Source organism: Tursiops truncatus, chromosome 4, assembly GCF_011762595.2.
Source record: "Tursiops truncatus isolate mTurTru1 chromosome 4, mTurTru1.mat.Y, whole genome shotgun sequence".
Classification (NCBI taxonomy): Eukaryota; Metazoa; Chordata; class Mammalia; order Artiodactyla; family Delphinidae; genus Tursiops; species Tursiops truncatus.
In genome coordinates this window covers 7,565,119-7,580,970 of record NC_047037.1, presented here as the reverse complement: position 1 = coordinate 7,580,970, position 15,852 = coordinate 7,565,119, and the positions used below count along the sequence as shown (strand labels likewise).

Sequence of the window (15,852 nt, the reverse complement as noted above, 5' to 3'; positions counted from 1 at the left end):
GGTGCTCTGGCAAAGATAACTCAGGACCTACCTGGGAAGGCTTTGCTTTGTCAGATTCCAAGAATCTAATTAATTAATTTTGAGCAAATCAGCAACCCTTTGGATTTCTTAAATCACTTTGGATTTTTTTATAGCTGGGTTGTGTAACATCTGAGTTAAATAGCACAAAAAAGGATACCCGGTAATTATAGACTTTTAGATGTCAGGGGAGAATTTTAAAGAATATCTTATCCAGCTCCTTTCTTTTGTCAGTGAGGAAGCTGAAGGCTTAAGCAAGTTTCACAAGTCGCTTAAGGCCACAGAGCTTGTTAAGTGTAGGCCTTTAACTAAAGATCTCTCTGGATTCCTAGTCAATTATCTGGCTTTGAGCTTGGAGGTCACTTACCCCTTCTTCCCATCCAGTAGAGGAACCCCTACAGTATCTCTGACTGCTGTCAACTGGGGCTCCTTGTGAGCATGGAACAGGACCCCATTTTCTTTGGAAGCAATCCATTCCATTTAAAATTAAACAGCATTTTTTCCTTTGTTGTACCCAATAGAACCTTTCAATCCTGTCCATTGCTCTAAACAGCAGAGTTTTCTAGGACTCTCTTTTAAACCTGTCCTCATTTCCATCCACAGGCACTCCTGTGATCCTATCAGTTCCAGGGTTTTAAATCTATAAACTGAGGACTTTCACCTTTGTATCTCTAGACCAACTCTCTCCTCTGAACTCTAGACCCATATGCAGCCAATTACTGGATGTCTTCTTTTGGATGTCTAGTAGGTATCCCAGATTTAATACCCAAAACCCAAATCTTGATTGTACCTTCCCACCAAAAATCTCCTCCCACCCCCTAATCTTCATGTCATTAAACCAGACTCTATTTTTTCAGTTGCTTTGGCCAGTAACCTGAAGTCACCCTGGTGTTTCCCATTCTCTTTCATTGTCTATCTAAACCATCAGCTACCCTATTGGCTCTATTTTAAAATAACACAACATTGTTATCAACTATGCTCCAATATAAAATAAAGATTTTTTAAAAAATAAAAAGGAAAGAATCTGAAAAAGAATACACACACACACACACACACACATATTCAGATATGTATATATATCTGAATCACTTTGCTGTGCACCGGAAACTAATACAACATTGTAAATCAACTATACTTCAATTAAAAAAAAATGATGTCTTTTGATAAACAGAAGTTTGTTTCTTACCACTGTTAAATATATCAAACTTTTCTTTAAAACAAAAATTAAAAACTAAAAATTTCTTCCAGAATCCAACAAATTCTTACCAACTCCACTGCTCCCATTGTAGTTCAGGCTATCATGCTTCTTGCACAGACGACTACCCCCCCGCCCCTCCATGTTCCGCAACAGTCTCTTCTCCCCGCAGTGGCTGAAACATAAATCAAAATCCCCTCCATGGGGCTTCCCTGGTGGCGCAGTGGTTGAGAGTCCGCCTGCCGATGCAGGGGACACGGGTTCGTGCCCCGGTCCGGGAAGATCCCACATGCCGCGGAGCGGCTGGGCCCGTGGGCCATGGCCGCTGAGCCTGCGCATCCGGAGCCTGTGCTCTGCAACGGGAGAGGCCACAACAGTGAGAGGCCTGCGTACCGCTAAATAAATAATATGTCTTCAATTAATTATAAAATTAAACCAAACTTTTACACAGAAAATAAAAAACACTCTTCCTTCTGACATGCCCACACTCACTCACATCTCTGACTCCTTTTATCAGAAAATCTTTTGCTGATCACCCCCTCTCCCATATATTATCCCAATACTCTGATTTGTCTTCACAGCATTTATCACTATCTGACAGACTCTGCATTTACCTGTTTGTTTTTTCATCCTTTGCATATCCCACAAAGGCATGAGCTCAATGAGAGCTGGGATTTGATTTTATTTTTGTGGTTTCCTGCAGTGTCCTCAGCCTGCGGCATGGTGTCTGCAAAATGTAGGTGCAACTGATAAATATTTGTTAAATGAATTTCTCCTTTAACTTTGTCATTGAGCCGGGTCTTATACTTGTACCGTGTTGACTCTGGAATCCCTGTGCAGGCATTTGCCTTTATTCCTAGAAATACCATAATTTTAGTGTGGTCCATGGGGCAAAGTTGGCAAGATCTTTTTGAGTCTGGACTTTTGCCATCCTAAGTTAATTTATGATGATTGTTAATATCAGCCACGGTTACTATTTATTGAACACTTGCATAGCCATCACCCTGCCAGGTGTTTTACAATATCATTTCCCTTAATCCTTACAATGGCCCTATGGGAAATGCTACTATTGTCCTCATTTTGCTCATGAGGAAATCGAAGCCTGGAGAGTTAAGTGACTTGCTCACACAGCCAGGGAATGGCAGAGCAGAGCCACACTTCAAGGCCACATGTCCCGGATTCAGATACACTATCGTAATGAAGAGCAATGGCCTCTGGAAGCAGACAGATCTGGGTTCGCATTTCCTCACGTAGCTGTGTGATGTCGACTGAGTCCTTTTTCTCCCTTGACATTCCCCGTCGTCCCATAAATGAGAGTAACAGTAATACCAACTTCATAGGGTTGTTACGATGATTCAATGACTCTGGGCCCATGCTTAGTACAGTCCTGGCACAGAGTTAAAGCTCATTAAGTGTTGTCATCATGGCGGTATCATTAATAGGACTAAAAAAAATGAACGAATAATGATTTTGCTTCTATTGGGCAACACATGTCCTCTTCATGTTCTTTTTATCCCACATCTATCTATATTACTTCTCCCTTCCATCTATGCATCTGTAAATCTGATAATGGGATCTTCCTATAAACTACTGATTAAAAGTGGTGAAGGGTGTACAGGTGAGGATAAACCTTTAGACAGCCAGGGATGCCCTCTAGAAACCGTGTGAGCTTTGTTTTGACAGCAAGAAGGTACTGGTTAGTATGGCACCTTCCAGGAGCATGACTTAGTTTCACCAGTCTGTTCTGTTCATCTGCTAAAAGGCGAGCACAGCTTTACTTTCCTTCCCAGGGGATCCTACCGGGACTAAATGACTCGGTAGGAAATCCAAGAAGAATCTCATATCTCCTGCTTTGGGCAGACTGGTCTCTAGTTAGCCCTCTTCTTAGCAGTGCTGGAGGTAGCCTGGATGCTTGGCACTTTTAAAAGCAGTGGGGAGGAGGAACCCACCATTTCTTTCCATGGTTTGTCATCACACGGTCATGACAATATGAATGGCAATTGATAGCCTTCGTTGAGTACTTATCCTGTATCATGCACTGGAAAAAAAATCTTTTATCTGCACAGCAATATACTAGATGTTACTCCTATTTTCTAGAGGAGAAAACTGTGCAGAGTGGGTTTTGGTTGGTGCCCCATCCAGATCCCCTTTACTTTGCTAGGTCAGTCATCGATTTGCTGCCTCATGGCTCTGAGCGAGCTGTTTGATACGTGCTCCGTGATAACGGACTTCCAGTAGAGGGCGCCAGGGGGCTCTGCGGGAGGAAGATGCTCTCCTGCCCGTGCAGCGTGGTCCTGGAGGAGGGAGGTTTGAGCGCCAGGGCGGCTGCTGAAGCCTGCCCGCCACGCATCGAGCCCCAGACACGGTCGCTGTGCAAACCTGCAACCTTAGTCTCACCGTAACAGTCCCACAGCTGTCTTCACCCTGAAACCAGAGCCCCTACGTGACTCCCTTCCTCCCCCCAGCCCCCAGATTTCCCGCACCTGCACCCACAGCATCAGTTGCTCATCTGGCCCTGCTCGCACCTCACACTCCCGAGAGTGGAGGCCACTTGCTTGCACGCAGCCCAGCCCCTGTCCATCGCGGCCAAACCAGCATCCTTCTGTGCTCTCTGGTGAACTGAACCCCACTGTCTTCAAGTTTATCTTCCTTAGATGATCTGCCTCAGCTCCAGGGTACTACACAGGTACCCTTTCATCACAGTTAGTAATTATCTATATTGCACTTTATATCCTGTATGATTTCCATATCCGGCTTGGATCCAGACTGCTGTCGGCCCATCCCACGGCTGCTCCAAGCATTGGCTGCTGAACTGACAGAGGCTCCCTCCTCAAATAATTGCCCTCAGCGACGGGAGCTGCCTTGCCCAGGAGGTTAGCACCCTCCCTAATCCTCCCCTCCACCTGTGAGCCAGAGGCAGTGACTAACCTACGAAAGCCAGCTCCTGTGACCTCAGGCAAGGACAACTCTACAGTACGGTTCACCCTCTAGAGGCTCCTGTGGATCAGGTTGAGGAGAAGCTTCACCAGAAACCTGGTCCTTTCTTAGCTCTCTCTCCCATTCTCAGTCCTCCTCTTCCTCTCATTCTCTTATAGGCTTTACTTGAGAGTCAGCCCTCAATAAATTAGATATGTCCTAATCCTTGTCTCAAGCTCTGCATTGAGGCACCTGGCTTCAAATATGTACCCAGGCCACAGAGCTAGAAGATAATGAAGCTGGTGATTGTACTAGATCCATCTGACTCCAAATCCTATGTCTTTTTTTTTTAATTGAAGTATAGTTGATTCACCATGTTGTGTTAGTTTAAGGTGTACAGCAAAATGATTCAGTTTTTTCAGATTCTTTTCCACTGTAGGTTATTACAAAATACTGAGTATAGTTCCCTGTGCTATACAGTAGGACCTTGTTGTTTATCTATTTTATATATAGTAGTGTGCATCTGCTTAACCTCAAACTCCTAACTTATCCCTCCCCCAGCCTTTCCCTTTTGGTAACCATAAGTTTGTTTTCTATGTGTGTGAGTCCGTTTCTGTTTTGTAAATAAGTTCATTTGTATCATTTTAAAAGATTCCACATGTAAGTGATATCATATGGTATTTGTCTTTCTCTGTCTGACCTACGTCATTTAGTATGATCATCTCAAGGTCCATGAATCCTGTCCTCTTCGCCACCACTTTCTTATGGTTGAGGGAATCTCTCGCTTCCAGCATGTTCTCCGTAACATAATGTGTCTTCTATGCTGAGCATTTTGGTCTTGACAATGGCCTGTCATTGGTCCAGGGTGAAGTTTGTGATCACTGGTTCAACATCCAAGGCCTGTGCCCACTGTCACTGGAGGCCCACACGCCCATGATCTGTTCTGTGGAGGCTCACACACCTTTTGCCGTTACCGCCTCCTGCCATATCTCTTCCTCCTTTCTCTTCCCCAGAGAGTGTGGGCCAGCATCCAGGTTGGAGCTCTACCACCCCAGTTCCCTGAAGTGAGTCTGCTTGTTTAGCTAAATCGCTCTCCTCTTCTCCAGGCATGTTTATTTGGAGTAGGCTAGTTCTCCACGCCCTGGGAATTGTGCACTGGCATTCACTGAGGTTCAGAAACTAAGTTGACAACTTGACACTTGCATGCCTTTTAGGGAAATCATGGTTATTACTGGGGGCCGTAGCAGCAGGTTTATTTATAACTCCTGGCACTGCACACTGGCATGAAGTGGGATGCTAGCGGAAGGCAGTTGGAAGGCTACAGGAACCCAGGAGAACTAGAAGGACCTGGATTTCCAGGTAAGGTTGTATATGTCAGTCTTGAAAGGTAATTAGGCCCACATGGTGTGAAAGCAGCTTGTTTCAGCCCATTTCGTTTTCAGGTACGCTAACGCAGAGTGAAAGCTTGAGCAGACAATTCAACACGTCTTGGATTTAATTGTCTCTTTTCCATGATCCCACCATGTATTGTGGTTTTGTGGTTTGTCGTTTGACTACCAAATACCGATCCCGTCGGGGGTTTTTCAGCCTAGTCAATGCTCCCTGGTTGACCCCAAGTGACTCCTGTTTTTCCATTTGGTAACAATTACTTGACAGTTACACAACTTCTTCTCTCCCTGCCTCAAAAAACAAACTAATAAATAAGGGATGGGCGTTCTTATTGGTAGCTCTCCTTTCTTCAGAGAGGCTGTGTATCCCCCTCCAGAAGGTGGTTCCACGCCAGCTTTGCCGCCTTTCCTTTGTGGCTGGATGGAGTACAGCTGTCGCTAATTCAGTCACATTTTTAGTTGTCCCACCGTTAGATGAAATTATGAGCCATCGCTAGCGAGTGTCAGCAACTGCAAATAGCAATGCCGCCTTTGAAGGCAGCAGAATCCAACTGGGAATTGAGAAAATAATAGAAATTTAGAATAATGGGCATGCTTGGAATGAACCATTTTTGGGTTCAGAAACCTAGTTCCCCTGGTAATTTGAATGAGCAGTTTTGCTAATAAAATTTGCCCGTGTTGAATGAACCTGCTGGATCTACCCATCATTCACAGAACAACTTGAATTATCACTTTCCCATCAAATTTTGCCCCTTCCTTTAGCTGGCTGGCTCTTTGAGCCAGTTTTCTCCGTTGTAGGCGGGGAATGAGGGAGAAAAAAATAGAGATTGTAGCACCAGCTGAGGCGGGCTGGCCTCCGTCTACATGGGTGATGAAGCTTGTTTACTTTATGCAGGTAACTTTGGATGAAATTCAAGTGGTGCTGCATTGAGTTGAAAGGGCAGATATTCGTAATAGAAATTCCCAATGATGGTCAATATTTACCAGCAGTCTTGATGAATTTTGCAGATCCATGATCCCCGCCCCTCTCACCACAGGGGGTTTTTAACTTCAGGAAAATGAGTAATTGTCACTGACAGCCTCAAAATTTTTAACAATCATCATAATTCCCCAGACCAGGTAAGTGTGTTAGTTTACCTGCCACCTTCATGGACGTGCCCTTTTGTAAAACCTCTTTTTCCCCAGTGGAATAGAAATGCTTGTCTGTCCAGGAAGCACAAAGCCCCAGATACGAGAGGAACCCCTTTTGTGTTCTCTGCAGTTTCCCCAGCAGTCAGAGTGCTGTTCTCAAGGAAACCGTTATCTCAGCAGGATTGATTTTTCTGCTGGGCCCCGGGGATGGCAGCAGCGGGCAGCAGGCCAGGTGTGGGGAGCCAGGGAAGGGGCGGAAGAACCAGAGTTGCAGGGCAGGTTGAGCAGAGGCTGAAGGAAGGCTTTGGGGTGAGCAAAGCAGTGTGGTAAAGAGCTCCAGCTCTGCTTTTCCGCCACGCATAGCTGTGTGAGGGTAGAGAAGACACTTAACATCTCTGAGGTCGTATCTTCAGGTTTAAATAGAGAGTGACAGCAGGCCACACCTCCTGAGGTTGCTGTGAGGACTGGATGAGGGATTCCTGTGGTCCCAGCACCGTCCGTCGCCTGAAAAGGCTAATCATTTGGCTTGTGTACACTTATCATCACTGCTAATTCATGTTGGGGGAAATCATCTGCTTTTGTTGAAAAGTGTTCTATTTCAGTTTATTTAGCTAATGTGGCTTGAGAAATTTCACCTTCCGTTCCTACAGTTTATAAAAATCTGTCAAGTCCAAACTTTCTTTTTTTAAAGACACCAATTATACTTGAACATTTGTTACTTTTTTTAAAAAAAATTATTTATTTTTGGCTCTATTGGGTCTTCGTTTCTGTGCGAGGGCTTTCTCTAGTTACGGAGAGCGGGGGCCACTCTTCATCGCGGTGCGCGGGCCTCTCACTATCACGGCCTCTCTTGTTGCGGAGCTCCAGACGCGCAGGCTCAGCAGTTGTGGCTCATGGGCCTAGTTGCTCCGCGGCATGTGGGATCCTCCCAGACCAGGGCTCGAACCCGTGTCCCCTGCATTAGCAGGCAGATTCTCAACCACTGAGCCACGAGGGAAGCCCCTGTCAAGTCCAACCTTTTAAAGTAGGTGAGGATTTTGTGAGCAGGTGAGCGCACATGCATAGCCAGGAGTCGTGATTGATGCACACATTGTTTTCTCAAGACAAATATTTTAAAACCTTGAGAAGTTTCTCTTCACTATATGAAGACTTTTCTTTTCTAGCCCTTTTTATTTTTTGGTTTGTTCATCAAAATCTTCTTCCGGGAAAAATACATACTTGTTTGTTTATGGGTTTAACAGATTCCTATATAATTTTTACTGAATGCCAGGCATGTTCTAGGTTCAGGACAACTATTGACTCGGTGAATCCTTATTACAATACTCTGAAGTCGGTTCTGTTATCATCCCTGTTTTACGGTTACGTACATCGAAGCCCAAGGCCATTCAAGTTCAAGCAAGTTCGAGATCCTTAGGTAGTGAGCTGCCCAGCTAGGATTCTAACCCAGGCTGACTGGCTTCAGCGTCAGTGCTTGCAGGGAGCAGGCTGGGCCAGTCTGGTCTATTAGGGCTATGGGGACTTTTGAATGACAGGAGCTGGGAGTATTGAAGTTGTTCTGTGTGTCTGTCAGGATGGGATTTCTGGGTTGACATTCAGTCACCTTATGTATTCAGCTTAGGGCTGTGGCTTTCACCAGCAATCTCCCCGTTGCATGAGGCCGTACAGATGGGGAGTTAGGGAAGCAGAGTTGCTGCAAAGTGAGGTTAAGCACTCCCTTTTAAGAATCTGTGCCGTGTGTATTAGGAGCCCCTGGAGTTGAGTGAATTAGCTGTTTTCTGAATGAATCTCCAAACTAGATTCTGAGACCCTTGGCGTTTCTGATTCACCTTCAAGAGCCGTGTTTAGTGATTCATAATAGTTTTACTCAGCACAAATAGAAGACCTACACACCCAAACCAGGATTTTACCATTATCTTCTTTTTTTTCTTCTGATCAATAAATGTCAAATTTAGGGAAAAAAAGTCAAATTCCACGAACCATGGGGAAGCCCATGGACTTAAAAGGTTTTTTGAGGCTTCACTGGCTTGCGTATGCCTTGGAGGAAGTGGATGGACTTGTTTGTCCTCCTTCTTCAGTGACTGTCCCCGATCCACCCGCAGTGAGCTGCTTGTGCCATACCACTGACTATGCTTTTAGATAGAAAAGTACCACGGGCTTTCCCCGCTGCACCTTCTCCTGGGTTTCCTTTTACGTCACTGGTGGCTCCTTCTCAGCCTCTCTTTTCTGAGACTTCATAAAACTGCAGTGCTCTGGAGCTCAGCCTTTGGGCAGATTATTTCACTCCTCTGCTCAAGATGCTATGATGACCTCACCTCCAGTGTCCTTGCATGAAGACCTTTTGTCATCTGCCCCTTTACTCTCGCTTTGGCCTAATTGCCTATTACTTTGCTAGGGCTTCCAGAGCCCAGTACCACAAGCTGAGTGGCTTAAACCACAGGCATGTATTGTGTCACAGTTTTGGAGGCTAGAAGTCTGAGATCAAGGTGTCAGCAGGACTGTGTTCCCTTTGAAGTCATCAGGGAAGGATCTGTTCCAGTCCTGTCTCCTAGACTCTGTTGGGACCTTGACATGTGCCACATCACGCCAGTCTTCACCTGGCAGCTTCACTGTATGCATGTCTGTCCAAATTTCTCCTTTTTTATAAGGACACCAGTCCTAGTGGGCAAGGGGCCCATCGTACTCCAGTATGACCTCATCTTTTTTTTTTTTTTTTTTTTTTTTTTTTTTTTTTTTGCGGTACGCGGGCCTCTCACTGTTGTGGCCTCTCCCATTGCGGAGCACAGGCTCCGGACGCGCAGGCTCAGTGGCCATGGCTCACGGGCCCAGCCGCTCCGCGGCATGTGGGATCTTCCCGGACCGGGGCACGAACCCGCATCCCCTGCATCGGCAGGCGGACTCTCAATCCCTGCGCCACCAGGGAAGCCCCTGACCTCATCTTAATTAGCTACATCCGCAGTGGCTCTGGTTCCCAGAAAGGCCACACTGTGAAGTACTGGGAGTTAGGACTTCGGCATATGCATTTTGGTGAGACAGAATTCAAGCCACAGAACTACTGTGCTCTCCCTTGCCCCCCCCCCCCCCCCCCCCCCCCGCCGTGAGGCGTCACGCTGCCCTTGTTGCTGTCCTGTGAATACTTGGGTGTGTCTCTGCCCTAAGGCCTTCACATTGTCTGTTCCCTCTGCCTGGAACATCCTTGCACCCCAACTGCCCACAGGGCTCACGAACGGCCCCCTTCTCAAGGCTGTCTTCAAATATACTTTTCTCAGTAATGCCTCCCTCCCCTGATCATACCCTTTAAAATCATATCATCTCCCCTCTTCCCCACCCTGCCCCCCAATCTCCCTGATCTATTGTTTTTCTGCAGTACTCACCACCTTCTAACATACTCGGTAATTTGCTTATTTACTAGTTTTGTTGTTTGTCCTCCCCCAACGCTGACACTGGAATGTAAGCCCAACGAGGAGCACTTGGTCTGTTTCCTCCTCTGATTTATTCCATACACCTAGAACAGCAGTACTTGGAGCATAACAGCAGCTGGAAAAAATGTGTGTGGCTTTCTCCTTTTTCTTTATCAGTTGGTTTAGTCATAGAGGCGCATGCCTTTCATACATTGGAGTAAGGCAGGTGGGAGGAGGACATAACATGTCTTAAACCATTTTCTTGAACACCACGACATAGCTTTCCTGTAGTGCCCTACACCTGGGACCTTTAGCCAGGTGTCACGTTTATGATGATTGCAATTCCTGGGGGCAGCAGGGCGCGGGTGGAGGGACCTTGCCGTCCCTCCCTTCCTGGAGCTCAGAGCATTTTCCACATAAAAGATGAAACCGGATCCCTTCTGCTGAGACACTGAGAGGCCTCATTTGACTTGTTTCCACTGTCATTTAGCTATTGGAGGAGCCATCACTGAGGCTCGTGGAAGAAACCGATGGTCAGCCTGAGAACTCAGGCGTCCTGACTTGCTGTGATTTTCCTTCTAGCATAACAAGGTAGAAAGCTCCAAAAGTGACCACAAAGTGCTCTGGGAGCTGGCTTCACTAGAGTGGATGAGGTTTCAAAGGCCCACAGATGTCACATCCAGTTTTCTTAATAATCAAGACCTCTCTCTCATGGGCCTCTGGTAGCCCGTGTCAGGAGCGATTCCCAGCAGGACCACGGAGCTAGGCAACTCCCCGTGCATTTCTTGGTCTTAAAATGCATGATTTTAAATTAAAATTTTCTATTTGTTCTCATCCTTTGCCCTCATAAATATTGTGTATTTTTATGAGCCTCTGTCCTCATAGAATGTGGAGTTTAATGAGGGCAAGGGTGTCTTACACATTGCTGGTTTGTTTTCATTGTGGTACCAGCATAGATACTGGCACATACAGGATGCCCGAGAGCTGTTTCTTAAGCCCCAGCTGAAGTCCAGCCTCCGAGCTGCATCACCACCCAGCTTCCTGGCTTAGCACGGTGGGCAGGGACCATGCCTGGACCATTTTGGTTTAGTTTCTTCCTGGAACTCATGAATGGCCTTCAAAAGTAAAGGCTGACGTTATCACATTAAGCAGTGCTTTAGCCAGGAGGAAGATTGGTGGTTTGTAGGAAAGCATGGAAGGGTGTTTCTGACATCACGAGGCCCAGGAGGTGAACTGTCTCAACAAGGTACCCAAAATGGATGAGACTTCAAAGGGAAGGCCTGGCTACACAGAGGCCATTGATTTTTTTCAGCCACACTCATTCCTGGCTGGCAACATTATCCACAAACAGCAGGGCTATCAGGAAGTTGACATTGACAGAGGCCACACACCAGATCCCTCAGTCCACAGGTGATAAACCCTGTCATTTGTTTTCTGCACAATGTCTCCTCTGCACCTCTGTCCTGTTGGTGCCGCCCCCATGAATCCATCTGAAAGGAAGTAGTGCCTCTTTTTTTTAAAAAAATAAATTTATTTATTTTATTTATTTATTTTTGGCTGTTGCTGCGCACGGGCTTTCTCTAGTTTCTCTCTCTGGGGAGGAGAAAGGAGGATTGAAACAGACTGAGGCAGCCAAGTGTCCGTGAAAAGTATCACAAAGGGTATGTCAGCCATTGTTATTATTCTGGATTTTATGACGTTTGTGTTTGTCAACTTTTTACAGTTTGTCATTTTTGTGATTATTCTCAGCCTAAATGAATCTTCATCTTTACTCCTAATGTATTTATATTTTTTCTTACAAAATTCCTCTTGGTTTTAAAAAGCTTTAGGACTTCCAAAACCTGGATCATCCCTCCCTCTGTCTTCTCAATTCCCTTTGTTACATCTTGAAAAGTCTTCTGAGGTCTAATGCATAAAATTCTCAAATAAAGTTTAATCTCATTTTTCAGCTAATATTAGTAATGTCTACATGGACTGCAACTTCCTAAAAAATATGTAGATATTAAATAATTAGTACTTACCAAGTCTCTAAGTATTATAAGAAAAAATAACACTAGCATCCCGTTATTATAGGACAGATGTAGCCAGGCAACTTGAGTAGATCTTCATAGCCTCAATGCTTCAATGAATTCCTCAGAGTTCTTATCTATCTGCCTTCCAAATGGGACTATGTTCATCTACATAGAAAATTACATTTCTACATGAGAAAATGGTTTTTTCTAATTATTTTCAGATATGAGAGAATTGCTAAATGCCATTTTTGCAGAATGCCTTTATTCTATAATAATAGATGCTTAAATAAAAAAAGTGTTTTACATAGCCAAAATATATTCTAGTTTCCTGGGAAAAAAGATGATGGTGAAATGTTTCATTACTTCCACTTGAACTAGAATTGACTAATTAGAATTAGTGCATGTGTGTTTGTGTATGGAGGGTAATTTTTTTGGCATTTCCAATCATCAACATAACTGCAGTGAAGGTTTCAGAGAACATCCGTAATGCCTTGTAAAAACGCCTATGATGTGACAAATAATACCAGCTCTCGCTTTAAATAAACAGCACTCCAAGAAAAATAGATGTACTAAGCTTTGATAACAGTAAGTGGATCAGAAGAACTTTCCAGCTCAGGTATAAGATAGTTGTAGAGCCTTTGAAACCTCTGCCTTGACCACAGATAAATCTGCAGTGAGATGACTACCATCCAGTTTGTTCCAGCTCACTTTTTAGGATGAAACCCATCTGGGAAATGAAAAAAGACCTGTATTTGCTGTCCTGAGATTTCCCAAGTGACTCCCCATTCAAGTTTCGACCTGGACCAAATCCCTGAACTTCTTTGGGTCTCAGTTTCCTCATTTTATGATACAAAGGTTTGGGGCCAATATCTCCAATTCTGTTTCCGGTTCTGGCACAAATATTCCATGGTCTTTATCTCTATCTGCATCTTAAATGGGTCAGATCCATAAGGGAGAAGAAGAGTTATTAACACTCTGTGTTTCATAGACGTTGGGGGAGATGAAGACACCCCTGGAGCCCTCAAGATTCCACTGAATAATTGCTTGACACTCGGGTGAGAGTTAACGAAGGGGATATTCCAAACATAGGACATTAAAAACCGTCATCCATTATTCAGCAATTCTGTGCTAAGATTAAATTGAAGTAAGTCTATGAAGTAAGTCTATGAAGTAAGTCTACTGCACACTGTTTTTTACTAACACAGTCAGATTTTCCCTGACATTGAAGAGCCTCGGATGAAATAGTTGCCTTATGTTTGGGGCCACAATATACTTCTTTTAAAAGCTTACCTTACTTTTTACATATACATGTATCTATTCTTTTTCAAGTTCTTTTCCCATTTAGGTTATTACAGAATATTGAGCAGAGTTCCCTGTGCTATATAGTAGGTCCTTGTCAGTTATCCATTTTAAATATAGCAGTGTGTACATGTCAATGCCAAACTCCCAATCTGTCCCTCCCCCCAGCCCTTCCAAAAGCTTATCTTGACACCATTCCAACTGAATGGTCAAGTTACCTTCTTCCTCTCTTTTAAATTGTTTGCTTATTTATTTACTTTCTCTACATTCATGCTGAGTTTGTACATTTTGTAAGTTAAATGTGCTTCTTTGGGATTGGATGCCATTGTATTATTTTTCATTTGAGGTCTCAAAGTTGACTGCTAAGAGCAAACGTTTGTGTCAGCCATTCAGTACTAACTCACATTGCTATGGTGAACCACTTTATAACTGGTCATCTGTGCCTCCTACTCTTACTTGACGATTTAGGACTGTGAAGCCTCAAACTTCTAGCCCAATTCCTCGAAGGCTCACCATTTACTTGCCATTTTCTTCTATTTGTTTGGGAAATTAAAAAAAAAAAAGTCTGCCTTTTTAAAGGTTGTACTGCTATATCACTTTCTAGTTTCATATCAAATATTTTAATCTTTAATATCTTTCTGAGCTAAAAAGATATGCAGAGTTAGGGATGGGGAAATGTAAAGGAAGTTCTCTGAAATCACATACATCATATTTGGTGATGTACAGAGGGCGTAACAAAGGCAGATTAAGACCTACAGTGACAATCAGCAACTGGCATCCGGGAACAGAGTATTTTACTCCTCCCTCAGAATAGATGGAGACCAGAAATTGGACGTTTATGCAGAAAGGCAGGATTTCATCCAGCACTTATTCCAGATTGTCAAGGTGCTGACTGAGGAGGACACTGGGCACCCAGAGACAGGAGATGCTATTGCCCGACTCAAGGAGGTCCTGGAGTACTGTGCCATCCGAGGCAAGTACCTTCGGGGTTTGACAGTGCTGGTAGCATTCTGGGAGCTGTCGGAGCCCAGGAAGCAAGATGCTGACAGTCTCCGGTGGGCCATGACTGAGGGCTGGTGCGTGGAACTGCTCCAAGCCTTCCTCTTGGTGTCAGACAACCTCATGGATGCGTTCTTCACCCGAGGGGGGCAGATCTGCTGGTATCAGAAGCCAGGCATAGGTTTGGCTGCCATTCATGATGCTTTCCTCTTGGAGGCGTGTATCTACCGCCTGCTGAAGCTCTGCTGCTGGGAGCAGCCCTATTACCTGAACCTGATCGAGCTCTTCCTACAGAGTCCTTATCAGACTGAGATCGGACAGACCCTGGACCTCATCACAGCCCCCCAGGACAGTGTGGATCTTGGCAGATTCACTGAAAAGAGGTACAGATCTATTGTCAAATACAAGACAGCTTTCTACTCCTTCTGTCTTCCTATAGCTGCTGCCATGTACGTGGTGGACATTGACGGGAAGAAGGAGCATACCGATGCCAAGAAGATCCTGCTGGAGATGGGAGAGTTCTTTCGGATTTAGGATGATAACCTCGATCTCTTTGGGGACCCCAGTGTGATGGGCAAGATCGGCACTGACATCCAGGACAACAAGTGCAGCTGGCTGGTGGTTCAGTGTTTGCCACGGGCCTCTCCGGACCAGTGCCAGATCCTGCAGGAGAACTTTGGAGGCCGAGAAGGTGGCCCGGGTGAAGGCGCCAGACGAGGAGATGAATCTGCTGGCTGTGTTTACGCAGCACAAGGAGGACAGTTACAGCTACCTTATGGGTCTCACGGAGGAGTATGCTGTGCCCCTGTCCCCAGCCACCATCCTGGGGCCAGCACACGAGATCTACAAGCAGAAAAAGTCACCTAGAGACTCGGGGGGGGGGGAGGGGCGGCTCTCCAAAAATTATTGTCTAACCTGTGAAAGAAAAGGAAGACCTACAGTGATACATCTTCTATTGATGTGTGTTTCTCTGTAGGAGAATGTGTAACAGTCTTAAAAGACAGCCAAGATTTCTGTTAAGACTAATAGGCATGGAGTGGGTATTCTCTTGGTAATTTCAAAGTAAAGCTTTTTTACGTGGGAAATAGAGTAGTCTAACTCAAACAGGAGACCAATTTTTCTTCGACATTGAATAAAGGCAAATTCTGACACATTTCAACAGTGAGTACATTTATATGTTCCACCTTAGAAAATATTTAACCTTATTCCAGCTATTAGGTGTTTTAATCACTTGACAACGTAATTCATTAAAAGTTGCTCTGCAGTCTGTGGATAATTAGTCTGGTAACATTTATTTTGTTTACCTGAACCTTTCTTGCTTTGAAAATTGTGAATCCTGGCTAGTCTGTGTTTAAAGATAAATAAACCATTTATAATGATCTGAAATGTCATTTAATTCTCACTCCTTTTCAAAGGCATTCATTCCAACAAGGGTGAGAGGAACTGAGTTTTCTTAAGGCTCACTTGGTTTTGATTTTTAACAAAATATATCATTG

General features: G+C 44.6%; 1 protein-coding gene and 1 pseudogene across 1 annotated transcript in view; both read left to right on the top strand.

The window, feature by feature from the left end:
- The window catches only part of KCNH8 (potassium voltage-gated channel subfamily H member 8), a 386,943-nt gene that overhangs the window by 75,971 nt on the left and 295,120 nt on the right, over positions 1-15,852 (top strand). The window lies entirely within an intron of this gene.
- On the top strand, positions 5,413-15,332 carry LOC101331981 (farnesyl pyrophosphate synthase pseudogene; annotated as a pseudogene).